This window comes from Dendrobates tinctorius, unplaced genomic scaffold, assembly GCF_039654945.1.
Source record: "Dendrobates tinctorius isolate UK_male_01 unplaced genomic scaffold, ASM3965494v1 ptg000065l, whole genome shotgun sequence".
In the NCBI taxonomy this organism is placed as follows: domain Eukaryota; kingdom Metazoa; phylum Chordata; class Amphibia; order Anura; family Dendrobatidae; genus Dendrobates; species Dendrobates tinctorius.
In genome coordinates, this window is record NW_027361733.1 from 870,222 (window position 1) to 892,700 (window position 22,479).

Consider the following 22,479-nt stretch of genomic DNA (forward strand, 5'->3'; position numbering starts at 1 on the left):
CCATTGTTCTGTCCTTGTATTCTTACCCAAACAGTTTCCACAGAACTCCCAGTCTCTGAAGCTTCAATCTCTGTGCAGATATACGCGTTTCTAACATACAATGCGACACCTCCTCCTCGTTTATCAAGTCTGTTTCTAGCAAATAAGTTGTATCCTTCTAGTCTTGTATTCCAATCATGTGTATTGTCCCACCAAGTTTCAGTGATTCCAATGAAATCATATTTTTTTTCCTGTGTTAGTAGTTCCAATTCTCCTTATTTGTTGCCCATGCTTTGAGCATTAGTATAGTAACATTTTAGTGCTTGGTTTCTCTTTCTCCAATATTTTTATTAATTAGATTCTTTTGGCTTTGATCTTCCTTTCCACTTTTAATAGCAGAGTTCTCAATAGCATTTGTCAGGCTGGTTTCACATTTGCGTTTTTTAGCGCTGGAAAAAAACGCTAACCTGCGCATGCGTTTTTTCCCCTATATTTAACATGGGTGCGCATACCTGCGCGCTTGTAAGCGCATGTATGCGATTTTCATGCGCTGCGTTTTTTTGGGGTGTGCGATTGGATTTTCCAGACGCATCATGTTGCATTTTTTGGCCCTGCAAAAAAGCGCATGCGCACATATGCGCACGTTTTGCGCTAAAAATGGCCATTATAGCCTATGGATGCGCATATGTGCGCACTGGCATGCTCATGTAAGCTTTTTTTGCATATGCGTTTTTTTTTTTAACCATGGAATTTAGGGGTTTGGGTTAGAGTTAGGGTTAGTTAAGGGGGTTTAGGGTTAGGGTTAGGGTCAGGGTCAGGGTTAGGGTTGGGTTTTGGGTCAGGGTTAGGGTTAAGTATGGTTTGGTTAAGGGTTAGGGTCAGGATTAGGGTCAGGATTAGGGTTAAGTATGGTTTTGTTAAGGGTTAGGGTCAGGGTTAGGGTTAGGGTTAGGGTTAGGGTCAGGGTTAGGGTTAGGGTCAGGGTTAGGGTTAAGTATGGTTTTGTTAAGGATTAGGGTCAGGGTTAGGGTCAGGATTAGGGTTAAGTATGGTTTGGTTAAGGGTTAGGGTCAGGGTTAGGGTTAGGGTTAGGGTTAGGGTCAGGGTTAGGGTTAGGGTTAGGGTTAGGGTCAGGGTTAGGGTTAGGGTCAGGGTTAGGGTTAAGTATGGTTTTGTTAAGGGTTAGGGTCAGGGTTAGGGTCAGGATTAGGGTTAAGTATGGTTTTGTTAAGGGTTAGGGTCAGGGTTAGGGTTAGGGTTAGGGTTAGGGTCAGGGTCAGGGTTAGGGTGAGGATTAGGGTTAAGTATGGTTTGGTTAAGGGTTAGGGTCAGGGTTAGGGTTAGGGTTAGGGTTAGGGTTAAGTATGGTTTTGTTAAGGGTTAGGGTTAGGGTTAGGGTTAGGGTCAGGGTTAGGGTCAGGGTTAGGGTGAGGATTAGGGTTAAGTATGGTTTGGTTAAGGGTTAGGGTCAGGGTTAGGGTTAGGGTTAGGGTTAGGGTCAGGGTTATGGTTAAGTATGGTTTTGTTAAGGGTTAGGGTCAGGGTTAGGGTTAGGGTTAGGGTCAGGGTTAGGGTTAGGGTTAGGGTTAGGGTCAGGGTTAGGGTTAGGGTCAGGGTTAGGGTTAGGGTTAGGGTTAGTTAGGGTTTAGGGTTTGGGTTAGGGTTAAGTATGATTTGGTTAAGGGTTAGGGTCAGGGTTAGGGTTAGGGTTAGGGTCAGGGTTAGGGTTAGGGTTAGGGTTAGGGTTAGTAAAGTCATGGTTTGGGTAGTGTGAGGGGCCACCTAGAAATGTTGGAAAAAAACGCAAACGCGGTAAAAACGCACTAAAAACGCATACAAACGCTTAAAAACGCTGCGTTTTTTTCATGCATGCTCATAAAAATGCTTGAAAAAATCGCAGCAGTTGTATGCTTTTGTATGCGTTTTTTCAATGCGTTTTTTTGCGGGAAAAACGCGCTGCAAAAAAAAGCAAGTGTGAAACTAGCCTCAGGTGTATGGCTTTTTCTGGTCTTTTGCTTCCCTTCCCATGTTGTTCTAGTTTAAAGCTCTCCTTACAAGTGTAGCAAGGCGACTTCCAAATACATGTTTTCCAGTCTTCGTAAGGTGCACCCCATCTCTAGCAAGTAGTCCATCGTAAAGGTAATTCACTCCGTGATCCATAAATCCAAATCGTTGCTGACGGCACCATCGACGTAGCCAGTTGTTCACCTGCAGAATCTTATTCCACATTCTTGTTCCATGGCAATCCACTGGGAGGATGGAAGAGAAGACCACCTGCGCTCCCAGTTCTTTCACTTTCTTGCCTAAGTCTTCAAAGTCTCTGCAGATGGTTTCCAGGTCGTTTCTTGCGGTGTCATTTGTCCACACATGTATAGTAGTCTACAACCTATAAAAACCTGCTGCAAGTTGGCCTCAGCCTGCTGCATGATTGATCCTGGGCTCCAACAATGCCAGTTGGTGTTCAGAAGTGCAGTTTTCACAGAGAAAAACACACTACCTACTGTGTTAGTGGGGTTCAGTAATGTCAGCTGTTCCACTGCTGTGTAGACGGCAATGTCTCCTGCTGCCTCCACATGCCAAAAACATCAGGCCTCAGCCTGCTCCATGCTTCATCCTGGGCTCCAACAACGCCAGTTGGTGTTCAGAAATGCCGTCTTCACAGAGAAAAACACACTACCTCCTGTGTTAGTGGGGTTCAGCAACGTCAGCTGTTCCCCTGCTGTGTGGATGGCGACGTCTCCTGCTGCCTCCCAAATCACACTACATCTTGTTTTCTACTTGCTCCAAGTAGGCCTCAGCCTGCTCCGTGATTGATGCTGGGCTTCAACACAGCCAGTTGTTGCTTGGAAGTGCCGTCTGCACAGAGAAAAACACATGTTCCAGTGTTAGTGGGGTTCAGTAACACCTGCTGCTCCTCTGCTGTGTGGATGGCAAAGTCTCCTGCTGCCTCCAAAATCACACTACATCTTATTTTCTACTTGCTCCAAGTAGGCCTCAGCCTGCTGCATGATTGACCCTGGGCTCCAACATCGCCAGTTGCTACTCAGAAGTGTCTTTGGCACTGATACTCCCTCCTGCCCAGCCTGGTTCCAGCGCGCCTGCTGTTTCCGGGTAGTGTCAACGTCACTTTGCCACCAATACGTTGTCCTATCGTGTTGCGGTGGGGTTAGCCGAGTCTATGGTGCCTGCAGTTTCGGTGCTTCCTATGTGGGCTGCGGGTTCTGGTAATAAAGGCTGGTTCCGTAGTGCCAATAGGACAAGCACCCCCTGTTGGACTGTGGGTTTCGGTAACTGCGTCCTGCTCGCGGCCTTGCAACTTTGTTGATTATGGGTACCTTGTGCTGGTTCTCGGCAGAGCCTTTGGCCTAGGTGCCTCCTTCTCGGTATCAGAGTTCCAGCAACGTCTACTGGTCCTTGGTAGTGCTTTGGAGCACAGGTACCTCCTGCTTAGTAACCGTGTTCCAGCACCGTCAGCTGGTCCACGGTTGTCCCATTGGCTCTTGTTCCTTCTGCAGCCCCTCCGGGTTCCAGCACAGTCAGTTGGTTCTCGGTAGAGCCTTTGGCCTAGGTGCCTCCTCGGTATCTGAGTTCCAGCAACGTCTGCTGGTCCTTGGTAGTGCTTTGGAGCACAGGTACCTTCTGCTTAGTAACCATGTTCCAGCACCGTCAGCTGGTCCACGGTTGTGCCATTGGCTCTTGTTCCTTCTGCTGCCACTCCGGGTTCCAGCACCGTCAGCTGGTCCTCACTAGTTCCATTTGCTATTGTTCCTTCTGCTACCCATCCGTGTTGTGAGTTCATTTTCCCCTTCACCATTGAGGTCTGATGAACTCCCTCTTCTGGTGAAGGAAGGTAGTGAGGCTGATTACAAAGGACCTGAGCAGAATGATGATGACTGGGTGACTGGGATTGCTGACTGGATATAAGGCAGCTGACACCCTTCTGCTTTGTGGGTGATTTCTCTGAGGGATTCTAGGAGACCAGTCTGATTCCTGCTCCTCAAAAGCTAAGTTTTCTGCTCTGTTTTTTGCATTTGTGTTTTGGTTTTGTTTTGCCTTGTTTTTCTGGATTTCTGCCTTCCCCTGCTGGGTGAGCTGAATTCCTTTTTGCTCTGTCTTCAGAAAATACCTGAGTTCTGATATAGTCTTTTTGAAGCCTAGCGTCTTCAGGGCTTTTTTCCCTATCAGTCTGTTGGCTCTTGTTTTTGAGAGGGTTTTGGCGGATTGCAGACAGCAGCTTTTCTATTCTGTCCTATTTAGTTAGCTTGGGCCCCATCATTTGCTCAGCCTATCTTTCTATCTGTATGTTTTTTCATCTTGCTTCACCGTCATTATATGTTGGGGGCTGCCTATTGCTTTGGGGTCTGCTCTGGGGCAGTTTAGATTTCCCTTTCTATCTTTAGGCTATGTAGTTCTCCGGCTGTGATCGAGGGGTCTAGGGCACCGTAGGAACCCCCCACGGCTACTGCTAGTTGTTGTTGTTAGGTTCAGGGGTCTGCAATCCGATAGCTGCCAACTTCTCTGATTTTCTGGACTTAGCTAGTATTTCTGTTTTTGCCTCCTACAGTGACTCATAACACATCCGGGTTCCAGTACCGTCAGCTGGTTCTCGGCAGTTCCTCAGCCTTCTTGTACCTTCTGCTACTTTTCCAAGTTCAAGCTTGTGGAAATGGTTTTTGATTTTCACTCTGGATCTCCCTGACTATGACCCTGAAGACGACGACCCTGAAGACCACACCAAAGAATACCAAAAATATGACCCTGAAGAAGATGACCAAGAGGACAAAGAACATGAAGACAACCACCAAGATGCAGAACAACAAGAGACAGAAGACCAAGAAGCATAAAAACCAAAAGCAGAAGGACATTAAGCATAAGACTAAAAATCTGAGCAAATGATATTATCTAAATTATAAGCAGAAGACGACTAAGCAGTGTATGGGGGTGAGTCTGTTCCTCTTCGTGGTGCCCCTGGAAAATGCCTGCTGCTGCAGGCCAAACTGAACGCGGACAAATGCTGATGTAAATCTTTTGTGACAGGCAGAACGGAAGGTGTAATCTTCAAACTTTTATAGATAACAACTACAGGAATGCCTGTCACAAATAAGAATATGATGAAGAAGAATAGGAACAAGATGAAGAAGTAGAATATGAAGAATAATAGTTGAATAAGAAGAATATGAAGAATGTAAAAAACAGAATAATAGGAAGAAGGTGAAGAAGAAGAAGAAGAAGAAGAAGATCAATAAGGTGAAGAAGATGATGAATAAGGTGAAGAAGTTGATGAAAAAGATGCTGCTGAGGATGATGAAGGAGAAAGTGTGGGAGAAGTAAAAAATAAGGTGAAGAGCATCGAAGTAGTGAAACATACATATTTGACAAAATATTAAAGAGTTTAACATAGTCAATATCTTTGTAACTACGAACGTCTTTAAAAAAAAAAAAATTCCTGCTATTCCATTTGATTGGGCTAAATTTCTATGGCTTTAATGTCTCCTACACCTCCCACAAAACATTCTACATTATTATTAGTTGTTTTTCTTCATGTAGAATTAACCTACAAGGAAAGAAAGGGTTTTTTCCAATTCCGATATTTCTGTTCCATTGACTTTAATGGGACTTCCGGGATCGGAATCGGCGATACCCGATACTTTTTTTTAAATCTGCCAATCCAATCCGGTCCGATATTTTTCATTATCTGGTGGTATCGCTCAACACTAGTAATAAGAAGGCTGTGTATAGGATGATTGAATGTAGAGAGACAGAGTGTGGAATAAATATGGTTAGAGGAGGTGATGTACAAAAGGTATGGAAGAAAGTGCGGGTGGATGGTATGACGAACAGGCAGAGTGAGATTGCGTGGCAGTCTTTGCATGGAGTGTTGCCAGTAAGAGAATTTCAAAGGAATCGCAGGCTGGTGAGAAGTGAGATGTGTCCCAGAAATGGCTGTGGTGGAAGGGAAAGTGTAATACATGTGTTTTGGAATTGTCAGTATGCTAGGGATGTGATTGGAAGAATTGGATCATTGTGTAAAGAATTGTGTGGTGTGAGTTTGTTATCATTTCAGTTGTTTATGTTTGGCTAGGGAATGTGCGATAGAGTGAAGGAGAGAGTGTTGTGGTTAATGGTTGCATGTATAAAGGAAGTATTATGGGATGTGAGGAATTTGTATGTCTTTAAGAGGAAGGAAATTGTAGTAAAGAATTGTGTAAAAGTGATTTTGGGGAAGATGTATGTGTGTTTCCTATGGGATAAAAGTAGAAAGGGGGAGGCGGATGCGGAAGGAATCTGGAAGGTAAAGAAGTGGAGACACCTTGTAGATACGTTTTGATTTAGTTTCCTGATGTGGTAAGAGAATTTTTTTTGTGATTTTGTATTTGAATTTTTTCCGATGCTGATGGGAACAGCTTTTGTGTTTTGGATTTGACGCAGCTGTTTGGGATTTTCTTTGGTCTTGGTTTTCTGGACCGTAGATTTTCCCATCTGAGGGAATAAAAAAAAAAAATCTGTTCTTATCAGTTTAATATCTGATACGTCTCCTATCTGGGGACCATATATTAAATGGATTTTTAGAACAGGGAGATGGAAAAAGAGCTTGCTCACTTCACTCCACGTATCAGCCCAGCATCGGCAGTCTCTCTGGGAATGGTGCACTCACTCTCTTAAGCGGTCTCCAAAGACAGATTGAATTGAAATCCGGATACACAAGTAGTGTTTTCAAAGCATTATTTGAATGCTTTTTTCAAATGTAGTTGCTCTGCAATTAGTTTTTCTTGGTCCAAGTTGCTCTGCTACAGCAAGTGTTATTCACATCTCTCTGGAAGGCATTGCACTGCATTCGATCTGTCATTTAAATAATGATCTGTCTCGGCCTTTGCTGCTTGGTAGGGTACAGGCGTAATAAGCTGCAGTAATGTGTTTGGCTTTGGATAGCTACATTTCTGCACACCCACCTGCTACAAGGCCTGCAGCCCTTGCCCTCAGTACTTCCCCAGCCTTAATTCAAGTATCACATGTGTAGTTAAGTTATTCAATTCCTACCACATCCCTCATGCAATATGTCATTTTTGAAACATTGTCCCCCTCTTGTGGCCTGCCAACTTTTCAATGTTGAAATTAACTGTTACATTTTGAATTAATTCATATATGAATTTAAAGGAAAAGAAACAATTTATCTGGCGTGTTATTTGAATGTTTGGCCTTCGGCCACCTGTCTGAGAGTATTCTAGTGGGGCATGTAGCAGCTAGGTGCGCTGCTTGCTTGCAATAAATAGGATGTGTTTTCTTTTCATGGAACACTATGATAGACTGTGTTCTATTCATGGAATACTTTGACGTGTCACAGTGGGCAGCCCATAGTCTTTATCAGGTGCGCGGAAGCAGGCAGTTTCAGTAGTCTGCTGAGGGAGCCGAGGAGGAATGTTCCTCTGGTCTGGCCTTCTGTTATAAGCTCATTTTCTCCTTCACGTTTGATGTCCGATGAACTCCCTCTGCTGGTGAAAGGAGGTAGTGAAAATGATTTGGATGGGAAAAACCTGTCATCTGAACAGGTGGAGTGTGATTGGACATTTGGAATCTCTGAGTGGATATAAGGCCACTGACACCCTGCTGGGTTGCTGGTGATCCTCTCTGCTCTGAGCTCTGGCCCCCAGTATAGTCCTGTCTACTAAAGCTAAGTTTTTGCTCTGCTATTGTTCCATGAGATTTTGTCTGGTTTACTTAGTGTTTGTGTTCAGCCAGTCCTGGTTGGGACTGGCTGAACTCATTTTTTGTCTCTGATCAGTTGATCTCTTTGCTCTGTTTTCAGAATATACCTGAGTGCTGATATAGTGATTTTGAAGTCTAGTGACTTCAGGGCCTTTTCTATCAGACGTGTTGGACATTATTTTTGGCAGGGTTTTTGCGTGATTGCAGACAGTTGCTTTTCTTTCCTGTCCTATCTAGTTAGTGAGGGGCCCATCGTTTGCTCAGCCTGTCTTTCTGTCTGTGTTTGTGTTTTCATCTGTTTTCACCATCAATACATGTTGGGGGCTGTCTATTGCTTTGGGGTCTGCTCTGGGGCAGTTTAGATTTCCCCTTTCTTTCTTTAGGTTTATTTAGTTCTGTAGGAACACCCCACGGCTACTGTTAGTTGTTGTGAATAGGATCAGGGGTCTGCAATCCGCTAGCTACCAACCTCTCCGATTTTCTGGACTTAGCTTGTATTTTTGTTTTTTCCTCCTCCGGTGACTCATTCACAACAGAATCACCAGCCATACCACAGATTCTAGGGTACTCAAAAGCAGGAAAGAATTGTAAAAAAAAAAAAAAGTGTCAGAATTTTTTTTTTTTTATGTATATTTTTTCCTCTTTTTCTCTGGGGCCGTAGAAGGAATTTTCTTAATGGAGATTAAGCAATTGTCTGATCGTGTGGAGCAGCTGGCTGCTGAAGTGCGGGGAATTTCCGCCTATCTTGCTCATTCACATGCTGCTGAACCAAAGATTCCTACTCCTGTTGTATTTTTTGGGGATTGGTCTAAATTTTTTAATTTTTAAGAATAATTGTAAATTATTTCTTGCCTTGAAGCCTAACTCATCAGGGAGCTCTGCTCAGCAGGTTAAAATTGTCATCTCTTTGCTGCGCGGCGATCCCCAGGATTGGGCGTTTTCTTTGACACCTGATGATCCTATTCTAACTAATGTGGACACATTTTTTCAAGCCTTGGGGTTGTTGTATGATGAACCTAATGCTATTGATCAAGCTGAGAAAGCCCTGTTGGCATTGAGCCAGGGTCAGGATTCTGCAGAGTTATACTGTCAAAAATTCTGAAAGTGGGCGGTCCTTACTACCTGGAATGATGGTGCCTTGGCAGCTCTCTTTCAGAAGGGTTTGTCAGAAACCGTTAAAGATACTATGGTGGGATTTCCTGTTCCCTCTGGTCTTGACGATTCTATTTCATTAGCCATTCAGGTTGATCGGCGTTTACGTGAATGTAAAGGTACACGAGAAATGTTGCCACCTGTTGAACAAATGTCTGAACCTATGCAATGTGATAGAGTTTTGTCTAGGGCGCAACGTCAGGAGTTCAGAAGGCGTAATAAGCTGTGTTTTTTCTGTGGAAATGCCTCGCATATTATTTCTGTCTGTCCTAAACGAGAGAAACGTTTTGCACGCACGTTTTCTGTGGGTGGTGTTCAACCTAAGTTTCTTCTGGCAATTACTCTGATCTGCTCCCTGTCCACATTTTCCGCTAAGGCTTTTGTGGATTCGGGAGCGGCTCTGAACCTGATGGATTTGGATTTTGCTAAATGTTGTGCGTTTCCTATGACACCTCTGTGGACGCCTATCCCTTTGAGGGGTATTGATGCTACTCCTTTGGCGAAGAATAAACCTCAGTTTTGGACCCAGGTGGTAATGCGGGTCGCCTCAGACCATCAAGAGAATTGCAGATTTTTGGTGTTGCATAATTTGCATGATACCACTGTTCTGGGATTTCCCTGGTTGCAAATCCATAATCCAGTTTTGGATTGGAAATCTGTCTGTGGTGAGTTGGGGTTGTCGGTGTGCTCTTGGTGACGCTCCTGTTTTCTCCACCTCTCCCCAGTCGCATGATGTTCCTGACTATTTGGCTGATTTTTTTGATGTATTTAGTGAGAATAAGTCTGCGTCTTTGCCTCCTCATTGGAGTTATGACTGTGCAATTGAGTTGAGCCCTGGGTGTAAATTTTCCAAGGGTCGACTTTTCAATTTATCTGTACCCGAGCACGAGGCTATGCGATCTCATATTAAGGAGTCGTTGGAGAAGGGTCATATTAGACCATCCTCTTCACCCTTGGGTGCTGTTTTTTTTTTCATGGCCAAGAAAGATGGTTCATTAAGGCCTTGTATTGGCTATCGTTCCCTCAACAAAATTACTGTTAAATATCAGTATCCGTTACCCCTGATTTCTGATCTATTCTCCAGAGTTAAAGGTGCTTGCTGGTTTACCAAGCTTGACCTCAGGGGGGCGTATAATCTTATTCGCATTAAGCATGGGGATGAATGGAAGACAGCGCTTAATACTCCGGAGGGACATTTTGAGTACCTGGTGATGCCTCTTGGGCTCACTAATACCCCTTCTGTCTTCCAGTGCTTCATGAATCATATTTTCCGGGATTTTGTGGATAAATTTTTGATCATCTATCTGGATGATATTTTGATCTTTTCCAGGGATTGGGACTCTCATGTGGAACATGTTCGGACTGTGTTCCGGATTTTGAGGGAGAATTCCCTGTATGTTAAAGGATCGAAATGCCTTTTTGGTGTACAGAGGATTTCTGTCATGATCCAGTGTTGGATCTGGCGGGTTTAAAAGCACAGAGTGAACTTTTTTTACTTTGGAAAGTTCCAAGGTGTCTTGACTGTCCCCGGTGGTGGTGAGTGGTATTGCACTTTAGGGTTTTTTGCACTTAATTATGGATCAGGTGTGACACCCTATAAAGGTGTGCTCAGGGTGTTCACTCACTGCCTGTGATATTGTGAGATTGCTTTCACTTTGAAGTGGAGAGCCTGGAGGAAGGATGGAGCTGGTGAGGAGTCCTGCGCAGCTTAGCCAGGGGGGACGTGTTGCAGCTATGGTGTCTGGACGAAGGGCTGGCATGGCGTGGTGGGGTCGCAGTGATGGAGTCAGCGGGAAGTGTCTGCATGGTCTGGTGGAGTGGCTACTATGGAGAGTGGCACTCACCATGTGGGACTTGGCCGCTGAGCTGGACTCAAGCATGCTTGACTTCGTGGCAGAAGCTGAACACTTCCTTGGGACTCTGGTACTAAGCAGCTGCAACTGGTGTTGGACTCTGCTCCAAGGCTGCACTAAGGTGAAGGATCCTGTTATGGTGATGGATCCGGGTGGAGGAGAAGATGCACTCAGGTGGAGGGCTCTGTTGCTGGGAGCGCACGCAACAGAGCAAAGCTAAGTTGTGTTTCCCCTGTATTGTCTCTTTCCTCATGTGTGTTATTAGTGCAGTGGTGGGATTAGTCTCCGCACCGACCCATTCCCTAGTGAGGGTTTAGGGTCAGGGTGAGCAAGGGCGTTAAGGTACGCATGCGGCGACAGGTGCGGAGCCTGTTTAGGGAATGTAAGGAGTGCAGGGACACTGGCTCAGGGGAGCTTAGGAGGTCTCCATTTCCCCATTCCCTATCGCAGGGCCCACCATTGTTATAGTTTCCCAGGTTCCCCCCTTATTATTTAAATGCGTCCCACTGGAGGCGGTGTATCCAGGGTCACGTGTGTTATGGGTCCGCCTTGCGGAAACATCTGCGCCCAGACACACAGTGACCATGACAATTTCATTTTTGAGATTTATTTTGTCTCCGTCAACTATTGAAATGGACCCGGCCAAGGTACAGGCCATTTATGATTGGATTCAGCCCACTTCTTTGAAGGCCCTCCAGAAGTTTTTGGGTTTTGCTAATTTTTATCGGAAATTTATAGCTAATTTTTCTGGTATTGCCAAACCATTGACTGATTTGACTAAGAAGGGTGCTGATGTGTTGAATTGGTCTCCAGAGGCTGTTTCTTCCTTTCAGGAGCTGAAGCGGAGGTTCACTTCTGCTCCGGTTTTGCGGCAACCTGATGTCTCGCTCCCGTTTCAGGTAGAGGTGGACGCTTCTGAGATCGGTGCAGGAGCTGTTTTGTCCCAAAAGATCCGGTAACATCTAAAATGAATCCCTGTGCTTTCTTTTCCCGAAAGTTCTCCCCATCTGAATGCAACTATGATGTGGGGAATCGGGAACTGTTAGCCATGAAATGGGCATTTGAGGAGTGGAGACATTGGTTGGAGGGAGCTAAACATCAAGTCATGGTCCTTACTGACCACAAGAATTTGATTTACCTTGAGTCGGCCAAACGCTTGAATCCTAGACAGGCTAGGTGGGCCTTGTTTTTCACACATTTTGATTTTGTGGTCTCTTTTCTTCCAGGCACTAAGAATGTCAAGGCAGATGCCCTCTCTAGGAGTTTCTTTGCTGATTCTCCTATTGTGACCAAGCCTGCTACCATCTTAGGTGAGGGGGTAGTTCTTTCTGCCATCTCGCCCGATTTGAGACGTGCTCTGGAAGAGTTTCAGGAGGACAAATCTGAATGTTGTCCCATTGGAAAATTGTATGTTCCTGACCAGTGGAGGAAGAGAGTAATGTCTGAAGTTCATTGCTCCGCATTGGCTGGTCATCCAGGTATTTTTGATACTAGAGATTTGGTGAGTCGGTCTTTTTGATGGCCCGCCTTGTCTCGTGATGTCAGGAAATTTGTGCAGTCCTGTGGGACTTGCTCCCAGTCTAAACCTTGTTCTCGCTCTAGTAGGTTGTTGATGCCTTTGCCGGTGCCCAGGAGGCCATGGACCCAATGGATTTTATTTCTGATATGCCTGTCTCTCAGAGAATGACTGTTATCTGGGTGATTTGTGATAGATTCTCTAAGATGGTCCATCTTGTACCATTCCCTAAGTTGCCATCTTCCTCAGAGTTGGTGCCCTTGTTTTTGCAACAGGTGGTTCGCTTGCATGGGATTCCTGAGAACATTGTATCTGACAGAGGAGTTCAGTTTGTTTCTAGATTTTGGAGGCCTTTTTGTTCCAAGCTGGGAATTCAGTTGTCCTTCTCCTCTGTGTTTCACCCTCAGACCAATGGGCAGACGGAGAGAACAAACGAAACTTTGGAGTCTTATTTGAGATGTTTTATCTCTGCTGATCAGGATGATTGGGTCTCATTTTTGCCCTTGGCCGAATTTGCTTTAAATAATAGAGCTAGTTCTGCCACTTTGATGTCACCTTTTTTTTGTAACTTTGGGTTTCATCCTCGATTCTCTTCAGGGCAGGTGGAGTCTTCTGCCTGCCCAGGTGTTGACACTGTGGTGGAGAGAATGCACCAGATTTGGGACCAAGTGATGGATAAGTTGTCTCTCTCCCAGGAAAAGGCCCAGCAGTTTTCCAACCGGCATAGGACCATTGGTCCCCGGTTTAAGGTGGGTGATATGGTTTGGTTGTCATCAAAGAATATCTCTATAAAGGTGGCTTCTCCAAAGTTTAAACCTAGATTTATTGGACCTTGCAAGATTTTGGAGATTCTTAATCCGGTCTCTTTTCGATTGGCTCTTCCTGTTACATTCAAGATCCATCACGTGTATCATAAGTCTCTGTTAAAGAGGTTTGTTGAGCCAGTAGTTCCTGTGGTGGCACCTCCTGACCCTGTATTGGTTGAAGGTAATGTGGAGTATGAGGTTGAGAAGATACTGGATTCTCGTCTGGCTAGACAGAGACTCCAGTATTAGGTTAAGTGGAAGGGTTATGGCCAGGAGGATAATACTTGGGTCTCTGCATCCGATATTCATGCCGAAAGATTGGTTTGTGCTTTTCATTGGGCCCATCCTGATCGCCCTGGTGGCGTGGATGAGGGTTCGGTGACCCCTCCTCAAGGGGGAGGTACTGTTATGAGCTCATTTTCTCCTTCACCTTTGATGTCCGATGAACTCCCTCTGCTGGTGAAAGGAGGTAGTGAAATTGATTTGGATGGGAAAAACCTGTCATCTGAACAGATGGAGTGTGATTGGACATCCGGAATCTCTGAGTGGATATAAGGCTGCTGACGCCCTGCTGGGTTGCTGGTGACCCTCTCTGCTCTGAGCTCTGGCCTCCAGTTTAGTCCTGTCTACTAAAGCTAAGTTTTTGCTCTGCTATTGTTCCATGAGATTTTGTCTGGTTTACTTAGTGTTTGTGTTCAGCCAGCCCTGGTTGGGACTGGCTGAACTCATTTTTTGTCTCTGATCAGTTGATCTCTTTGCTCTGTTTTCAGAATATACCTGAGTGCTGATATAGTGATTTTGAAGTCTAGTGACTTCAGGGCCTTTTCTATCAGACGTTTTGGACATTATTTTTGGCAGAGTTTTTGCGTGATTGTAGACAGTTGCTTTTCTTTCCTGTCCTATCTAGTTAGTGAGGGCCCCATCGTTTGATCAGCCTGTCTTTCTGCCTGTGTTTGTGTTTTCATCTGTTTTCACCGTCAATACATGTTGGGAGCTGTCTATTGCTTTGGGGTCTGCTCTGGGGCAGTTTAGATTTCCTCTCTTTCTTTCTTTAGGTTTATTTAGTTCTTTGGCTGTGAACGAGGTGTCTAGGACCACCGTAGGAACACCCCATGGCTACTGTTAGTTGTTGTGAATAGGATCAGGGGTCTGCAGTCCACTAGCTACCAACCTCTCCGGTTTTCTGGACTTAGCTTGTATTTTTGTTTTTCCTCCTCTGGTGACTCCTTCATAACAGCCTTCCTTCTTCCTGGTACTGACTGAAGCGCGTTTGAACAAGAGGGTAGGGGCTGCCCTAAAATGGGCGGACCTATGCAGATTAGGCATCCTGGGAAAAATGCAGCTGCTTGCGCTTTTGTTATGCGCCCAGAGTTGGTTTGAATGTCTTCCTCGGGGTATTGCCTGTGTCATTCTCCACAATGAGTGCCTGTCTAAAGGCCTGTGGCTTTGCAAGCGGCAAACCATTTCTGGTTATCGCTTCTTGGCCTTTTGGCTAAGATCAAGTGTAGTAATTTAGCGGTTGCGGTCTTGGCTGGGAGGTGCTTGGGGTACCCGGCTCCATGGCTTGGGGGATTGTCTCACTTATGGTGGGACTTCACCCCCCTGCTGCTATAAGGGAGCTGGATTAAGTGAAAGGCCGAGCCCGTGGAGACGGTAAGCCTTAAGCCTGCTGAGATGCCTTGTGTATTTCAGTTCTCGTCTGGCGCCGGCCAGATTCGGAACTCGATTAAGATCGAGGTTCCAGCGAGCCATGTGGGATATGATAACCCTCGAGAGTTTTATTTGCAGATTCTGAGGGATCTGCTGGGCGTGAAGGAGAGCGAGGTGTACTGAACCTGTCAAAGACTGAACTCCTAGTGTTTCCTCCCTCTACTAATGTACCTATACCCGACATTGCTATTTCTGTGGGTGGTTCCACTCTTACTCCCCAGCAACAGGCCCGCTGTCTTGGGGTCATACTTGATTCTGAGCTTTCCTTTGCCCCCCACATTCGATCACTGGCTCGCTCTTGTCATCTGCACCTCAAAAACATTTCTAGAATTCGACCTTTTCTTACCTTTGACTCTGCAAAATCTCTTACTGTTTCTCTTATTCATTCTCGTCTCGACTATTGTAACTCTCTTCTAATCGGTCTTACCAAACTCTTCCCACTCCAATCTGTCTTGAATGCTGCAGCCAGGATCATATTCCTCACCAATCGTTACACCGATGCCTCTACCTTGTGCCAGTCATTACACTGGCTACCCATCCACTCCAGAATTCAGTATAAACTTATTACCCTCACCCACAAAGCCCTCCATGGCTCAGCACCACCCTACATCTCTTCCCTTGTTTCAGTATACCACCCTACCCGCGCCCTCCGTTCTGCTGATGACCTGAGGTTAGCATCTTCAATAGTCAGAACCTCCCACTCCCGTCTCCAAGACTTTACACGTGCCGCGCCAATTCTTTGGAATGCACTTCCCAGGTCAATACGATTAGTCCCCAATCCCCACAATTTTAAGCGTGCCCTGAAAACGCATTTATTCAGACTGGCCTATCGCCTCAACACATTAACCTAATCTATCCCTGTGTGGCACAGCCAAAAGTTTTACCATAACCAGATTTCCCGCATCATGTTCCCACATGCTTTATGCATCCATTAGCCCTCTGTGTCCGTACTATCACACACCTATCATTATGGCTGGTCCATACAATCAGGGCAACTGTTACCAGCCACCTTTCATGTCTACCTCTTTCCTCATAGACTGTAAGCTTGCGAGCAGGGCCCTCTTTCCTCTTGGTATTTGTTATAATCTACTGTATGTGATTATTGTTGTGCTGTAATGTCTATTGTCTGTACAAATCCCCTCTGAAATGTAAAGTGCTGCGGAATATGTCGGCGCTATAAAAATAAAATTTATTATTATTATTATTACTGCTTGCAGGAAAAGGGGCAGAACACATACGTATTAACGCTTACCACCAAGGTGGTCTGCCAAAACTTTTATGAGCGTGTTAAGGGCGAGCACTACAGTAAGCTGTTGGATGGAGTGGTTTTGACGGGTTTGTATGGCAAACTGAACGTTCCCCTCATGGTGCATATGTTCAACCCTCATGTCTCCGTAGAGGATATTGAATTATTCCTGAACAGATACTGTACATCTGTAAGGCACACAGGGAATGTCAAAGGGCAAAGCGGTTTCTGGAACGGAAAGAGACGCTTTATGGTGTGCTTTAAACCTGACCCAGGGGGTGTGGAAGGCCTTATGCACCCCCCTCCACAGTGGTGAGGGAAAGATCACGGCTACCTGTTCTACAATGGACAGCCATTCAGATGCCGGAAATGTGGCGACCTTGGTCACATGCAGAGTGACGGCAAAAATGAGCGGATGAATCAATGCAACAACTGTGGTAAATGGGGTCATGCCTCAAAGGACTGCAAGGGCGAAAAAACCTGCAGTGGTTGCGGACAGTCCACTCACCTGTTCAGCAATTGTCCGATGTGGACAAGGTCTCGTGGTGGCTCTAGGGTATCTGCGGCTAGTTCCGCAGGACTCCCTGCTGATGCCAGCAGGACAAGCTCAGTAGTTACCGGTGTGAGCTTTGTGGACATAACTGCGGATCTAATACAGTCTGACTCAGTTGAAGCTTGTATGGTACCCATGCCAGATGGCCCGGCTCCCACAGCCGAGGCTGTACCTCTGCCTACTCCTGCAGGTGTCCAGGTTCCACCTGGCGGGGAGATGGCACTTCCGCAGAGGAGATCCGAAAAGGATCCAAAAAAGAGGCGGAAATCCAGAGCGGTTGGTGCCATTCCAGATATCCATCCAGACGTCCATACAGAGGCCCCTGTTGATGACCACGCTGATGTTGGATCTGATGTCTGCCCAGAAACCTGTCCGGAGGACCGCCCGGATGCCGATCCAGAGGGATGTCCTGACGTCTGTCCAGAGGGTTAAGGTCGCACACCAGCTGGTGACCATAGTGCCAAACTTGTTGGTCATCTCGTCCCGGAGAGAGCGTCTGTAGGTGTCCCTGGTGAGGTTGCGGATGTTCCTTCTGCTGAAAAACCTGGAGGAGTCTTGGTGGCCCTGGAGGACCGGATGGATACCAGTGCCAGTGGTAAGCGGAGCAGTGAGGAGGCTCAGGGAGAGCAGAGTTCGCCTGAGTCAACCCGTAAATTCTTTCTGGCTACTACAGTAAATCTTCTCTGCCCAGAAGGGACTAATTTAATAGAGGAATACACGGACTCTGATGATACCGCCAGCCTACAGACGGTGTCTTCACTTTCACCTGCCATATCGCAACTGTGTGAGTCTGATTCAGAGAGCCTGGAATTATTAAAAAAGACTTAATATGGCAGAGATCTGGGTTGCCTCACTAAATGTCAGAAGTTTAAAGAGCCCAATCAGGAGGGCTGCTTTGTTTGCATGGTTAATGACTTTGAACTTTGAGGTTTTTTTCCTGCAGAAATGCAGTATTGATCATGGACTATCATATCCGAACTTAAACAAAGACTGGACAGCAGGACCTTCTGTCTGGTCAGGGTCCAATGACAATAAAGCTGCGTGGGTTGGAATTCTATTTAAAAACCAGAATGCAAATGTTTTATCAGTTACTGAAATTGTTCCAGGCCGTGCCTTATTAACCCATGTTGTTTTAAATGGTTTTACATGTCGTTTTATGAATATTTATGCATCCCCAGAGAAAAATGAGCGGGCTTCCCTTTTTAATGACATATCTTTGTTTTTAACAGGTCCATCCCCAGTAATAATGGGAGAGGATTTTAATTGTGTCAAGTTGGGAGAAGGGTGGAGTGGAGATGATGGTGGCAGAGTTTAAGTTATTGGATGTATGGAGGAAGTCCCACCCCTCTGACCCGGGATACACATGGAAGGTGTGAGAATCATGTGGGAATAGTGGATGAGGGCAGGTATATCTCACCCAGATTCCTTTCCTATGTGGCCTAGTCTGGTCAGTATCGCACCTGCTTGCTAATGAATAATGGGAGGTGGATATAAAAGGATGCAAGGTGGTTGTGTGAGTGTCTCAGCCTGGGAACACAGAGAGCCTGTCTGTGTGAGAGACACACACGTGAGTGGAAGCAGTGCCCACTGCAACTGTGGTTTGGCTGGACGGGAGAAGCCCGCCAGTTGGTAGTTAGGTTGTCCATTGTTTAGTTAGTGCCGGACAGGCAAGGATTTGTTTTATGTTTTATCTCCTTTTGCATTGCTTTCACCGTTAATAAACCTGACCCAGGGTCAGTTATACACGAATCCCAGCTCTGCGCCTGAGTTTCACGCTGAATGCACGTGACCTTTGACCCCAGCAAAGGCGATCCCGGAGTGTTTTATCACATTGTGGTGGAGAACGCGGGCATCACGTTGCAAGCATGAGCATGGAGGAAGTGGTGAAAGCGCTGGTACAGTCCACCGCCGTCCAGCAAGAAGCTAATCGGGTGATGATGGCCCAGCTGAAGGAGTTGGTGGACATGACAGTTACCGATCGTTCGCTTCTCCAGCAGGTGGCACAGCGCTTGGCAAGCTTACCTGAGCTTAACCTGGAAGCAGAGTCGAGAGTGATTCACGTGAGTCGGTACTGGCAGAAGATGACGACCGAAGATGACGTCGAGGCATACCTGACCACGTTTGAACAGACGGCGGTGCGAGAAAAATGGCCGAAGGCACGATGGGCCGGCCTGATTGCCCCGTTTCTTTCCGGTGAGGCCCAAAAGGCGTATTATGACTTGGAACCTGAAGCTGCGCAGGACTTTGACAAATTGAAAGCCGAGATCTTGGCCCGGCTGGGAGTGACGACCGCTGTCCGTGCACAGAGAGTGCATCAATGGACTTATCAGCCGGATAAACCACCGCGGTCACACATGTTCGACCTGATCCACGTGACGAAGAAGTGGCTACAACCCGAGGTGTTGACAGCGCCAGAGATAATCCAGAGAGTCATCCTGGACAAGTACCTGAGAGCTCTACCGCCAGCCCTGAGGAAGTGGGTAAGCCATGGAAATCCTACGACGGCAGATCAACTGGTGGATCTGGTTGAACGTTACTCCGTGGCGGAAGGACTCCGAGACGACGCTACCCCACCTCGTTCTTCATCATCTCCACGTGGAACCGGTAAGACTGTTCCAGGGAATAGGGGAGATGGAAAAATCCCTAAGACAGTGGGGGAGGAAAACGGGACTGCCCGCACTGCGAGGCCAAGAGTAACGAACTATGGTCTAAGCAAGGGGCCCGTTAGGTGTTTCCGCTGCCAAGAGAAGGGACATATTGCTGCGAACTGTCCGGTCACTTCTGAACCCATGCAGTGCGACGTCACAGACTCTAAAAACCGCATGTCTATGGTTGCACGGGTAGTGAGTGTGAATGCCGGTCAAAAGGATGTGGAAAAACACTTGTGTGATTTAACTGTTGATGGCAAAAATGTGGTGGCATTGTTAGACTCGGGAAGTGTGGTGACTCTGGTGAAGGCCAGTCTGGTGTCAGCCCCGACTGGACCATCAGACAAATTTTCTGTAACGTGTGTGCATGGAGACACCTGTTCGTACCTCACCACGGTCATATGCATTACTACTTCCTATGGGTCTGTGCAACATAAAGTGGGACTCGTCCCGGCGTTATTGCATGATGTTATCCTGGGCCGGGATTTTCCCCACTTCTGGCAATTGTGGGAGAATCAGTTGATGCCCTCGGGTAATAGTGTACATGATTCTTCTCCCAGGGAGCGTGTGGGTCCCGAACCCCTGGAAGAGGTCTCCCCGGAAGACTTGGGGGAAGAGTCTGCGGGAAATGACCTGCAGTTCCCGTTTTCAGTCATGGCGGGTGATTCGGAGGAGACCGGGGAAGAGGAGGAGGCCGACAGCCGTCCACCTCCCCGTTTGCCGGATTTAGAAGTTCAGAAAGATGACTTCCAAAGCGAGCAAATAAAGGATCCTACCCTTTCTCAGGCTAAGACAAATGTAAAAGTGATAAATGGGGTACCCGTAGAACCTGGCTCTAGGCTGGCATATCCTTACATGGTTCTGGAGAATGATTTACTCTATCAGATAGAGAAAAAGGGGGAAGATACGGTGCAACTAATAGTCGTGCCAAAACTCTACCGGCGGCAGGTGCTGGACCTGGCCCACGGACATGTGATGGGAGGTCACCTGGGAGTCCAGAAAACCACCGAAAGGATATTACACTGTTTTGTTTGGCCAGGCATGCATCACGATATTCGTGTATATTGCGAGTCTTGTCCTGACTGCCAAGCCTCTGCACCTAAGCCCCGGTTCTGTAGCCCTTTGGTACCCCTACCTATTATTGAAGTCCCGTTTGAGAGGATTGGGATGGATTTAGTTGGGCCCCTTCCACGGTCTGCACGTGGACACCAACAAATCCTGGTCATCTTGGATTATGCCACCCGTTACCCGGAGGCCATCCCTTTGCGTAACACGGCCACCAAGACGATTGCCAAGGAACTGGTGCATGTGTTTAGTCGGGTCGGTATACCAAAACAGATACTCACCGACCAGGGGACCCCCTTTATGTCCAGGGTAATGAAGGAGCTCTGCCGATTGTTACAAATCGAACCGTTACGCACATCCGTGTATCACCCTCAAACAGACGGGTTGGTCGAACGATTCAATAAAACTCTGAAGCAGATGCTGAGAAAGGTGATAGACAAGGATGGGAAGAACTGGGACTATTTACTTCCGTATTTGCTTTTTGCCATCAGGGAAGTACCCCAGTCTTCCACGGGATTCTCGCCTTTCGAGTTATTGTACGCCCGTCGTCCTCGCGGACTGTTAGACGTTGCAAAAGAAACCTGGGAGGGTCAGGTCACTCCGTTTAAAACAGTGATAGATCACGTCACACAAATGCAGGACCGTATTGCGGCTGTTATGCCTATCGTCAAAGAACACATGATACAGGCTCAAGGAGCCCAAAAAAGAATCTATGATAGGGGCGCCAAGATCCGTACGTTTGCACCCGGAGATAGGGTGTTGATCCTGGTCCCCACGGTGGACAGTAAGTTCCTGGCAAAGTGGCAGGGCCCCTTTGAGATCAAGGAAAGAGTTGGTGAAGTAAACTACAAAGTATACCAGGCAGGTAAACGGAAACCTGAACAGATTTATCATGTAAATCTGATAAAACCCTGGAAAGATCGGTCTGCCTTGTCAGCGGAGCTGGCCCGTCCCGTCTGCTCGCATACCGTACCAGAGGTACGGGTTGCAGAGACTCTCTCGGAGCGGCAAAAGACTGAGGTCAGGCAGTTTCTACTTCACAACCAAAAGTTTTTCTCAGAGAAACCCGGGCAGACTATGCTAATGAAACATGACATCGTAACGGAACCTGGTGTCACAGTTCACGTAAAGCCCTACCGAATCCCGGAAGCGCGCCGTGAAGCCGTTTCCCGAGAAGTGAAGGCAATGTTAGAGTTAGGAGTCATTGAGGAATCGCACAGTGCGTGGTCCAGCCCGATTGTGCTAATTCCTAAACCAGACGGCACCATCCGGTTCTGCAATGACTTCAGGAAACTGATTGCGGTCTCAAAATTTGATGCCTATCCTATGCCCCGGGTCGACGAGTTAATAGATCGGTTAGGAAAAGCCCGGTATATTACGACCCTAGATCTAACCAAGGGGTATTGGCAGATCCCTCTGGCTGAGGCTGCCAGAGAAAAGACGGCATTTGCTACGCCGGAAGGTTTATTTCAGTATGTGTATATGCCGTTTGGACTGCACGGGGCACCGGCGACCTTCCAGAGACTGATGGATCGAGTCCTGAGGCCACATAGGCGGTACGCTTCGGCCTATTTGGATGACATTGTCATTTACAGCTTGGACTGGGAGACTCATCTCCAGAAAGTACAAGCTGTGATTGACGACCTGTGGGAGGCAGGTCTAACCGCGAACCCCAGGAAATGTCACATCGGGCTAGAAGAAGCCCGGTATTTGGGGTATGTAATTGGGAGGGGTGTTGTTAAACCCCAGGTTGATAAGATTCAGGCGGTTCAGGACTAGCCACAACCTGTCAACAAGAAGCAGGTGCAAGCCTTCCTGGGGATCGCCGGCTATTATCGCCGGTTCATACCCAATTTTGCAGCCATCGCTACCCCCCTGACGGATCTTACAAAAGGGAAAGACTCCGTCATGATTAAATGGAGTTTAGCGGCTGAAGAAGCCTTCCATAGCCTAAAACGGGCACTTTGCTCTCAGCCCGTACTGGTGACTCCGGACTTCCGCAGCGAGTTTGTGGTACAAACGGATGCCTCTGATACCGGTATCGGGGCCGTACCCTCACAAGTGAGGGACGGAGTGGAACACCCAGTCCTCTATCTCAGCAGGAAGCTGAATAAACACGAGCAAAGGTATGCAGTCGTAGAAAAAGAGTGCCTCGCCATTAAGTGGGCTCTAGAGGCCCTCAAATATTACCTGGTGGGCCGAAAGTTCAGGCTGATCACTGACCATGCCCCTCTCAAGTGGATGCAC

At 46.9% G+C, this 22,479-nt stretch overlaps 1 protein-coding gene and 1 non-coding gene across 2 annotated transcripts in view; both read left to right on the forward strand.

Annotated features, from left to right (window-relative positions):
• The window catches only part of LOC141094652 (uncharacterized), an 803,576-nt gene that overhangs the window by 421,745 nt on the left and 359,352 nt on the right, over positions 1-22,479 (forward strand). The window lies entirely within an intron of this gene.
• Positions 6,446-6,635, forward strand: LOC141094998 (U2 spliceosomal RNA). Its single transcript, XR_012233246.1, has one exon. It is a non-coding gene; the product is annotated as a U2 spliceosomal RNA (small nuclear RNA).